Genomic DNA, 12,634 nt, shown 5'->3' on the forward strand with positions numbered 1-12,634 from the left:
AAATGATACAACATAGAGAACATTCCTGATGACATCCTAAACCCTCCCCAAGATAAGTCATAGACGTCTCCGCACCCATCTGTGGGACTCTACTAGACATTAGCACTGTACAAGTAAGTCCATCAAACCTGGGGCTTTGATACAAAACTTTTCACAACCCAATTTCTCAGATCATGATGACACATACCATAACCCCTGGTAGGAAAGCCAAACCTGTAACCCAAAACTATAATAATGGGTATAAGGGAAAAATACAAAACAAAACTAAAAGAAACCTAAATAAGGAGAAACTAGATAAATATATACAAAATACATAATACTTAATCCCTCCCAAAACCTAAAAGTCAGTAGTACAGAGATGCTACAAAAATAAACCGAGTACAAGTCCAAAAAATAGACCAAAATATATACAACACCGGCTAGTCTTGAAAGTATCAAAAGATAGGCCATTCAAGCTAAAAGAGACACAAATGATCTCAGAATGGTATGTGCTCACCCTGGTCTTCGGATTTGGCTGCAACAGGCTTGACTATCTGCGGTGGTAGATGGTGCTCGGACTTGAATCACCAAAGTAAATGTCGAGTGTAGTAAGAGTACAAGATATAAGATACCAAGTAGTCATCATAGGGAGACTAAGCAAGAAAAGTAAAAACAATATAAAATAGAGGAATAAGCCTAAACAGAAGTCATAATAGGCATCTAAGGTAAGGAAAGTAAATATACATATGAACAAGATACTATCTAGGAAGACTACAACTAACTACACCTCACTCCCCATAAGCCCAGTTGGTACACTCGTGCGCAAGTTTACATAAAACCTGAATGAACCCTCATAAGCCCACCGAGTATAAAGAATAGCTATGACTATAAAAGTTAGGGACTAAGAATCTGTGATACTTAGAACTGAAGAACCATATCATCTCCAAACTAAGAATCTCCAAGAATTAAATAACCATGAATGCACTAGAGATCAAGGCCAAGACTAGAATTCAGATGCTCGCCTGAATTCTCAATGTGGTCGATGCTGGGACTAGAACTCGGATGCTCGCAATGATGTATCGGTATGGTCGAGGCTGAGACTAGAACTCAGATGCTCACCATGATTCATCGATATAGTCGAGGCCGGGATTGGAACCTAGATGCTCGCCATGATTTGTTGGTATGATCAATATTGGAATCAAAACCCCGATAGTCTTCATGATTCATCGGTATGGTCGAGGCTAGGACTAGAACCCAGATGCTCTTTATACTTAAAGCCGGTAGAAGCTGGGACTAGAACCCAGATACTTTCTGATGGCATTCCAGAGTGAAGGATGGTACTTGAATCTGAATACTAATAGATGCCCTATTAAAAGGTGTAGGGTATTCTCATTTTAGCTGGATGGTAATAACTACCGGTGATTACCTAACAAATAAACCATACCAATATACTGTCTGGCTTCAACCATAATCGAAACAAGTTAAACATAAAATATAATATCACTAATGCATCTCCAAAGTTGCAATCATAGGAAGTTGTGGATAAGGTTGTTCATAAGATAAAAATTATTGCCTAGCTAAGGCCCAATTAGAAGACACTAGCCTGCTACACCATTCTATAAGGATCTAAGCATGCTGGAGCGACGTCGGGGCATCTAAAGTATGTTCAATAACCTATAATAGGGACAACATGCTCCACAATACCAAATATATGAAATCGATGTCACTTACATTACTAACATTTAATGGAAGAGGTCACATACTTCAATTACCCAGAATACCCGATAAAAGCCTAAAATATGATATTTAACCCCTAAGATATACAGATAAGCTACCCAACCCAAATTCCATCCATCTCAACATAATTTAACACATTCCAACACATTCTTAAGAAAGAAACGTGGTATCCTACCTATAGGCTGAACACTCATACTTTAAATCACTTTGCTAAGATTTTCCTTTCCACACGGCCTCAGAATGCTGCCATGCTCTAAAAAACAAAATCCGAATGTTTTTACGGTCGTTTTTACGCTAAAATTACAATTTTTGGAAAGGAACCAATTTTGAGTTCTAAAATGGGAATTATTGGACTCGCATCCAGAATTCTAAAATTTACCCTAAAAACTGGTCCAAAATAACACTCCAAGTTGAAATAACAAATTGAAACACATCCCTGGGTTAGAAAATGACATGGAACAAGCATGTGTCGATAATCTCGAGTTTAATCTAAAAAAAAGAAGGGAAACATCTAGGAACAAAAATTTACCAAAACAAAGTTTCAACAATAAAAAAATCACCCCACAATATTCCTTGGAGAAAACCCCAAAATTTAGCCTTAAGAATTGCTTAAAACAGAGCTAAAATGATCAACAAATAGTACCCCAAAATACACCACAATTCCATTCCAAAAATGATAAGAGACAAACAGTTAAAGTTGTGAATTTTCCTCACACGAAGCTTCTAATAAAGATTCCAAGCTCAACAATGGATTCCCCATGAAATTCTCTTGAGTTGAAACTTTGAATTGCGAAATTGACCCCATTACTGAGAGAGAAATCGAGTCCCAAAGATAGAACACTTGAACTAAAATTCTGAACTTTAAAATGACCTCAGGTGTCATTTAAGCAGACCCTCAATGGTCGCTTAAGAGACCACCTCAAACAGGCAGGCCTAGCTTAAGTGAGGACCCTATTATTTTAGCGAGGATTCGCTTTAGCGACACACACCAAGGAGGGCTTGATCTCTTTAGCGACCCCCTAGATGCTTTAGCAGCAGTCACTTTAGCAACCAGGAGTGGATTTTTGCAACGATACCAGACTCAGCTAGTGCAAAATGGACTTTGGCATCTCCTACTCTTCGATGGGGTGCTCGATATTCATTCAGAACCCCGCGCAAAAAATGAGATATGCTACCCCACAAAATTCAATGTTCTGGACTTAATAGTGTATTTAAATTCCCATGCGAGGTCATTTTAACGTAAAGTGGGTCCCACACCCAAGTGCCATTTTGAGCCTAATTCTACTATGGGCATTGAGATTAGACCGGAAGCCTTGAAAAGTGAATGGAGGGTCATTCTAGACCAAACTTAATATTCTGGAACTAACTGCGTTGTTAGAATTTTTATCTGAGCTCTTTTTTCTAGAATGTTGAGTAAAGTCAACTACAACCCAAATTTCAAAAGAAAAAGATTCAAATGGCCCCAAACTCGTATTGATTGCCTTGATACTCATGTCGACCATGCTATTAGCATAATTGGGCCATTTTGGATCTGAGGGAACCATTAGAATTCCTTTATATGTTTGTTTACCTAAAGTTATGACCGTAGTCAATTTTTCAAATTATAAAAGCTCCAAAGTAGGGAAACAACCTTAAAACCCAAATGAATGACCAGGCGATGAGCTACTAATGCTAGCATGGCATAAATGATTAGGGTTCTCTATAAGAATGCTCTAAATGATGAAACAAAAGAAAAAAAACACAAAAATGACCTAGAGAGTCATTACAAAAGACCTTGGAGGTAAAAGTATAAATATAAGACCACGAAAGTCAGAAAGTCAGAAAATAAGGATTAAAGGAAGTTCTCCCAGAAAAAGCTTAGCTTTTGCACCTGGAAGCCACCACGGGCTTAATTCACGAGCCATGGTCCTCAATACTAGCAATATTGGCCATTGGGATAGATGTACTAAAACTCATATGTGTAGTGGAGTGTTTTATGACAGGACCACGGTTCTTGGTAAGCACCATGAGCCGTGGTTCCCTCCAATGTGGAAACTCTCCCAGACTCCTAGATAGTCCATTCACCATGCACGACTGCTATATGCAGTAGTGCCCATAATAGACCAAGGTGGGTCTTGTGGAGGGGAACCCTTGCAAGGACCTTTGTCAAGAAGCCAAGTCTATCACTACGACCTTGAAAATGACCCTTATTTGCCTTCATGGGTCATAGGGAGGTGTCCATTTAGATGCCCAAATCCAGTTTAAGTTGGGAGTAGTTGGTCATTCCCTATGTTTTCATTAACAAAACTGTAAAGTTTTGGGGACAATATCCTAACCTATTACCCTAAGACCACCTAACCCTCTCATTCTCACCCTAACTTTCTAAATCAAAATCTTTTCTCTAAAAGTGGGCTCTCCAAGTCTCTTTCTTCCTCAAGCGAATTCTAAGAATTTCTTCAAGATCAAGTTTCCAATTCTCTGCAATTTAGGGCTTCTTAAGGTCAAGGTATGTGGAATTTCATCATTGGTCCCTTTTACCCATGGAGTTCCAAAGTTTCTTCTCAAATTTGCTATGATTTCTTCTTCTTGAAAGCCCTAATATCATGATTTGCATTGGGTCTTCTTAATTATGATATATCTACATGCTATTAGCCTAATTATGCATAATTCACATGACATTATATGATTTCAAGATGAATTTTGAAGACTTATGCTATATGCTAGTTTCAAGTATGATTTATGAGTTATGATCATGATTTTCAAGTCATTTCAATGAAAGAAGTTTATGAATGATGTTTATAGATGCTTTAAGAAAGATGTTATAAATGATGTTTCAATGATTCTATAAGAAAATTTATGGTGCAATAAGGATAATTCTTTCATAATCATGTTTAAAGAGGTGATACATACAATTCTCACCAATTCATGGATTTCTTATGAATCAAGCAAGTTAATGAGCCATTCTTATGATTTTCTATGATGATGATAGATGAGCTATTTATATGTTATCTTTATAAATATTGACTAATATCTATTATTATCTCTCCTAATGATGTTAATGATTATGTTTTCATTAAAGTTTTATTAGGATAATGACTAAGCACTGAGTGAACTTTTAAGGTGGGATTCTGTCAAGCCTAAGAGGGTACCCTAAACATGGCCGACACTGAGTGACTATTACTAGTCTCCAAGAAAACTATTTGGCCCATTCAGACATTTATTAAATTATATTCAATTAGCGGAATAATTAACTCATCAAGAAAATAACTAATAAGATAAGGCTAAAGGCCAACACTCTTTCCAATTAATTAAATCAATAAGACCAATATGAATAAAACTAACTAAAAGACAAAACCAATCAAAAATATCAAAAAGTTCATGGCTACCTCAAATTAAATGAAAAAATCTAAACTCAAAGGCTAGAAAGATAAATGAGGTATCCTCCAAAAGCAGGAAGGACTTACCAATCAGCTGAATATGAATAGATCCTCAATGATGCACCTGTTGATGATCTCTAGTACCTTTGTTTGCATCATAAAATGATATAGGCCTAAATTGATGTTAGTACATGGAATGTACGGGTATTTAATATAGCAGAATGAAACATACATCAAGGTAGAATCAAATCAGTTCAGAGATCTCAAATTGAGAAGGTGAAAAACTCAATAAGGATGTCCCAAGTCTAAATAAGAATAAAATTTAGAGAGATACCAATCATATACAATCCAATTCAATCCAATCTAATCCAATCAAAGTACTATCAATACCTATATTGGTGTTTCTCTTATTCGATAACCATTATTTTTGAGCCAGTGATAGTATAACATGCTGATGTTGTTGCCATATCTGTTTAATATGTTCATACGGTAAGAACAAATCAACCAATCATAGATCCAAATACAATCAAGTCCTATCATGTCAGGACATTAAATTAGGAAACATTGGACTTAACGGTCCAATCCTCTCTTATATTTGGCGATGTAGTTATTGGGTTTGAGTTTTTAGTTACTCTTACCTAATTCAGTGCTCAATACTCTCTCCAAGACTCCAAGCTCATAAGAAAATCAATCAAATCAAAATAGATCAATATCTTAAAATGGACTCTATCAGTTCATCATTCTATCAAATCAATCCTTTCAACCAATCAATTTCCCAATCATTCCCAATAATTTCTTTAAGAGATGTTTAGACAATCATTTGTGATAACCTTTAGTTGAGAACATTCACTTGGGTTTAATTATGAAAATATAAAGGACTATCAAGTTGATCAACACTATCATCATGCTTTCATCTCAATCACAATCATGCATTCACAAATTTAAGACTCTAGACTCAATTCTTAACATATACATTCAACACCCATCAATAGGTTATTAGGGTTTATGAAAAAAGTAGTTCAAATCATTTGTTCAAGAAAGTAATTCATAGAAAAAAATGAATTTATCAATAATTAGTAAAACATGTTATTTTTAAGAAATAAATTCTCAAGAAATAGCACCATGGAGACTCAATCCATTCGCTATAGATCTATCACAATCATGGGCATATGGAGGAAAAAAACCATATTTTAATTCAGCCTTACATACTTGGAATTTGCAAAATAATTGAACTTGAAAGGGTGGAAGTGTACGCTTGAACCTTAGCCTCTTTCTCTTCTCCAATCCTTTCTCTCCAATCAACTAAGTGTTTAATAAAAGTACTATGCATTTAGGGTACTGATAAGGGACTGAAAATATTTCCAAAACATTAAGGTTTTGCTTTCTGAAGGGTGGGAAAAGACCAACTTACCTTCTATTAAACACTGAAACTGGTCATCTACGAGTCATAATTATGACTCGTAAGAACCTTGATGGATCATCACGTGCATTCTTAGATCTGGACTAGAAAAGCTTGTGGTCTACGACTCAGGTCTATGAGTCGTAAGATACTCGACTAGTGGTAGACAAGACTCATCATGTAGGTATTTGAAACTCAAAGAACATTGAGTCTCTGAAGTTTCTCTACAGGTCATTGTTATAATTCATAGACTGTTCGATGACTCATAAATATCACTCGTAGGGGAGACTTCCTTTTTTGAACTTTGGCTAAGTGTCAAGGGGTTCTACGAGTACCTTCTATGACTCGTAGAAACCCTCATGAATGGTAAGGTCAGTCGTAGGTGGCTTCACAGAATTTAAAATATTTACTAAGGGTTGGAGGGACCTATGATTCATCCATATGACTCATAAAACTAACTACAAATTATAGGTGACCCTCTTGGACCACAGGTCAGCCCTTTTTAAATCAACTTTTCTCCTGATATTTTGGACCGTGTCTAGGCTAGGATAATACGGTGTGTTATAGGTCCGATTTGGTACACTATTGTAGCTACCCAAGAGAATCCTAGTAGAAACCTTTAGTCCCAAACTATGTTGTCCACTAAGGTTCAAAGATGCCAATATGGTGAAGTTAGTTGATCCACATATAGCGAAGTTAAAGAAAGAGTACCATCAACAAGTCTACCCTGTCAAGGTAGCTTTCCCTTTTCAATGTGGGGTTCATCGAATTCTCGGTTAAAGGTTCTACCTCACACAAGAAAAATAAATGTTATAAAGTTCTTATAATGATGATGTTTTTATGCATAGACCAATGATTATGATGTTTTAATATTTCCATGGTTTTATTCATATTTTAAGATATTGGTATTGCATCTCATGGTATATATTGATTATGTCCTATATTTATTATTCATGCATACTTCTCACATATTTAGTGCATTCCATGTACTAACTCATACTTTTTGCCTATACTGTATTATAATGTAGGGATATCATTGCATACCTCATATTTGTGAGTAAAGTTATGCTTTTCTTTGGTGGTGAGTCCTCATGCTTTAAGGACAAGTTACTTTATTTCATTGCATTATTTGACTATTTCATTATCTTATGTTGTCATGGGTGAGCTAAGAAATTGACTTATGCCCCCATTTAGTTAGTAGAGACATGTTTGATATTCATGGAGTCTATGTAGTCTTTCATTCCATTATTTTAAGACTTATTCCCTCTATTAACACTATGCTTCCATGTCTATGATTTAGCTTTATTGCTTAAAATACCTTATGTATGCTGATGTATGATATGATAAGAGGCTTGGTTGGAGTACTTTGAGATTTTAATCATTGTGTCACATCTAGGGCCTAGCTTAAATTGTGACAAACTTGGTATCAGAGCACAAGGTTCAAGTATCTTAGGGAGTCTAACATGCCATGTCGAGTAGCATCTTGTTCATCAATGTAAAGTGCAGCACACCTATGAATAGGAGGCTATGAGGCATTGTAGGAATAACTTCACTTCCTTCATGATCCATTGTGCTATAGATTTGAACTCTAAGGATTATTTCTTTAGAACTTTATCTTTGTGATTACAGAAATATGCATCCACAAAGATACCCCATTCGAAGAAATGTTGAAGAGGAGCAACAAACTTCAAATGACCCTTTAAATGAACAAGTGTCTGATGAAGAATTTCGAACTGCTTTTCAAGTTCTTCCTCAAGCCATGAAAGCTCAAGTAAACCGTGAGGTGGTATCTCCCATGAACCCAAATGTGGGGATGATGGCTAGCCGAGTTTGAGCCTTCACCAAAATAAACTCTCTCAAGTTTCATGGTTCCAAAGTGGACGAGGATCCACAAAAGTTTATGGAGGGTATTGGTAAAATTGTGGGCATCATAGGTGTTAGCCAGGTTGAAGAAGAGGACTTGGTAGTGTATCAAATCAAGGGGGTTGCCAAAGTATGGTATGAGTAATGGAAGGTGAAAGAGGTATAGGTAATGGTCCCGTTAAGTGAGAGGAGTTAAAGCATACTTTTCTTGACTGATTCCTTCCATTGGAGTTGAGGGACGCTAAGGTACAAAAGTTCATCAATTTGTGCCAAGGTAACATGAGTGTGAGGGAGTATGCCCTCAACTTTACCAAATTGTCCAAATATACTCCATTCATGGCTATGGATATAAGGGCTCGTATGATCAATTTTGTTTTGGGCGTTACCGATTTAGTGGTAAAGGAATGTAGAACCACCATGCTCATTAAAAAGGTGGATATTTTAAAGCTTATGACACATGCCGAGTAAATAGAAGTGGAGATGCTGAAGGAGAGGTCTACGAGAGAGTCAAGAGGGCTCAAATTGATGGTGGTACCATTTCTTATGGTAGGTCGAGTAATGGTGGCCATCCTCAATTTCGTCAAAGGTATTCTGGACAAGCTTCATCTAACACTCTAGCTACAAAATTTGATATGGAAATGGTGCCTAATACTAAGGTACAAGGAGGAGCTTCGAGTTGTCAAGTTGACCCTCCATGTAAGAAATATTGGAGAAATCATAAAGGAGAACGTCTAGCGGGATCAGATGTGTGCTATAGGGGTGGAAAGACGAGCGATCTTTAAAGGTAATATAGGAGTGGTGCTACGCCCCTTACTCAAACTTAGGCTACTTGTCACCTGAATCAGCGTGCTACTACTTCGGGTGGCAGTTAGTGCAAAAATAGATTTTATGTGCTTCAGACTCATCAGGAGTTAGAAGAGTCCCCTAATGTTGTGACTGGTATGTTGAAATTCTTTGACTTTGATGTTTATTGCTTGTTAGATCTGGGTGCTACTTTATTATTCGTTACTCCATATCTTGCTATAAGATTCATTATTAGTCCTGATATCTTGCTACAGCCTTTTTCAATCTACACTCCTATTGGTGGTTCAGTTGTGGCTAAAAGGGTCTATAGAAATTGTCTAGTTTCAATTTTTTACAAAATTACCTTAGTTGATTGTATTGAACTTGATAAGACTGATTTCAATGATATTCTTTATTTGGATTGACTTCATGCATGCTATGCTTTTATATGTTGTAGGACCTTTCAGTGTCCTAATGAGCCAGTCCTAGAATGGAAATGTAGTAATTCTATGTTTAAGGTCCAATTCATTTCATGCCTTAAAGGTCGAAAAATAATTTCTAAAGGTTGGATTTATCATCTAGTCTGAGTTAGAGATACTAATTTCGAAGATCCTGCTCTAGAGTTAGTTTTGGTTGTTAATGAGATTTTGGAAGTTTTCCCCAATGATTTCCCATGTATTCCTTCCGAAAGAGAAATAGATTTTGGTATCGATCTTCTCCTTAATAATCAACCTATCTCTATTCCTCCTTATCTAATGGCTCTGTCAGAATTGAAAGAGTTAAAGGATCATTTGAAGGATATGTTGGATAAGGTCTTAATTAGACCAAGTATTTCTCCATGGGTTGCTCTGGTTCTCTCTATCAGAAATAAGAATGGTTCTCTCCATATGTGTATCGATTACCGGCAATTAAAAAAGGTCATAATGAAGAGTAAGTATCCCATCCCAAGGAATGATGACTTGTTCGATCAACTTCAAGGAGAAAGTTACTTTTCAAAGATTGATCTTTCATCGGGTTATCATCCGCTCCGAGTAAGGAAATGTGATATTCCAAAGACGACTTTTAGAACTCGGTATGGTCACTTTAAATTCTTGGTCTTTTAGACTAAAGAAATCCCCTGCAACTTTTATGGATTTGATGAATAGATAGTTCAAGCATTACTTGGATATGTTCGTTACTATATTCATAAATGATATTTTGATCTACTCTCGGAATGAGGAAGAACATGCCAATCATTTGAGGATTATATTACAAATTCTAAAGGACCATCAGTTACTTGCTAACTTTAGTAAATGTGAATTTTGGTTAAGGTCGGTTACTTTTCTTGGTCATATCGTGTCTTGTGAAGGAATCATGGTTGATTCCAAGAAGACCGAGGCGGTTAGGAATTGGCCTAGACCATTGTTCCTTCTCTATATTTATAGTTTCTTGTGCTTAGCCGGTTATTATAGATGGTTTGTGGAGGGTTTCTCTACTATTGCATCACCCTTGACTACTTTGACTCAAAAGAAGGTGAAATTCCAATTGCCTGAGGCATGTCAGACGACTATTTAAGAGATGAAGGATAGACTTATTTCTGTGCCAGTGTTGACCTTTTCAAAAGGTTTCAATGGGTTTATTATGCATTTTGATCCATCACGAGTTGGTCTTGGTTATGTGCTAATGCAGAATGGTTAAGTTATAACCTATGCTTCTAGACAACTCAAGGTTTACGAAAAGAATTACCCAACCCATGACTTGGAATTAGAAAATGTGGTATTTGCTTTGCAGATGTGGAGACACTATTTTTATGGCATCCATGTCGATGTATTTACTGATCACAAGAGTTTCTAATATGTGTTCACTCAAAATAATTTAAATATTTGACAAAAGAGATGGATCGAATTGTTAAAGGACTATGACATGAGTGTGGTGTATCATTCGATGAATGAAAATATGGTGGCTGAGACTCTTAGTAGAGTATCAGTGAAAAGTATGGCCCATGTTGAGGATACAAAGAAAGAGCTAGTTCGGCGTGTTCATAGATTGGCCTATTTGGGTGTTCGATTGGTTGACTTCGAGGATGGTGGTGTTATCATTGAGAATGGCTCTGAATCATCTTTGGTGGCAGATGTTAAGGAAAAATAAGATAGTGATCCTATTTTGGTTGAGTTGAAGAATGCATTTGTCAAAAAAGCCATTGAGACTTTCTCCCAAGGGGGAGATGGTGTTTTGAGATATCAAGGCCAATTATGTCTTCCTGATGTAGATAGCTTTAGGGAAATGATATTCTCCGAGGCTCATAGTTCGCGATATTCTATTCATTTGAGTTCCACCAAGATGTATCATGATTTGAGGGAAGTGTATTGGTGGAATGACATAAAGAGGGATATTTCAGAGTTGTGGCTAAGTGTCAAAATTGTTGACAAGTAAAGGTTGAGCATACAAAACTGGGAGGTTTAGCTTAAGACATTGAGATTCCTACTTGGAAGTGGGAAGCCTTGAATATGGACTTCATTACTGATTTGCCTCGTACTCGTAGGCAACATGAATCTATTTGGGTGGTTGTTAACCGATTGACTAAGTTGGCTCATTTTTTTCCAGTTAAGACTTCATATTCAGCCGAGGACTATTATAGATTGTATGTTCGAGAGTTGGTTAAGATTCATGGTATTTCTTTGTCTATTATTTCGAATCGAGGTACTCAATTTACATTTCAGTTTTGGAGATCTTTCCAAAAGGGTCTTTGTAACCAAGTGAAGCTTAGTACAACTTTTCACCCATGGATGGATGGTCAGGCCTAGCGTACTATTCAGACTATAGAGGATATATTGAGAGCCTATGTTATGGATTTTAGAGGTAGTTGGGATGGTCACATACCATTGATAGAATTTGCATATAATAAAAATTATCATTCTAGCATTTAGATGGCTCCATTTGAGGTCTTATATCATAGAAGGTGTAGGTCTCCTATCGGTTGGTTCGAGGTTGGTGAAGTTTCCTTGATAGGACTTGAGTTTGTTCATGAGTCAATAGAGAAGGTGAGGATAAATACAGAAAGATTGAAGATAACCCAAAGTCGACAGAAGTCCTATTCGGATGTGAGGAGAAGGGAACTTGAGTTTGAGATTAATGATTGGGTTTACTTGAATATCTCACCCATGAAGGGTGTGATGCGTTTTGGTAAGAAAAAGAAGCTTAGTCCCTGATATGTTAGGGCATATCATATTTTGATGGAGATTGGCAAGGTGGCTTATGAGTTGAATTTTCCTTCGAGTTTGGCATCAGTACAACAGGTGTTTCATTTGTATTTATAGAGGAAGTTTGTTGGTGAACCTAGTACTATTGTGCCATTGGATAGAATTGAGGTAAATAAGAGTCTATCTTCTAAGGAAATTCTGGTTGAGGTCCTAGACTAGCAAGTTAGGAAGTTGAGGAACAAGGAAATAGCTTCAGTCAAGGTATTATGTAGGAACGAAGAGGTTGTGGGTGCTACATAGGAAGTCCAAGATGATATGACATAACAATATCCTCATCT

This window comes from Solanum dulcamara, chromosome 2 (genome assembly GCF_947179165.1).
Source record: "Solanum dulcamara chromosome 2, daSolDulc1.2, whole genome shotgun sequence".
NCBI classification, from domain to species: domain Eukaryota; kingdom Viridiplantae; phylum Streptophyta; class Magnoliopsida; order Solanales; family Solanaceae; genus Solanum; species Solanum dulcamara.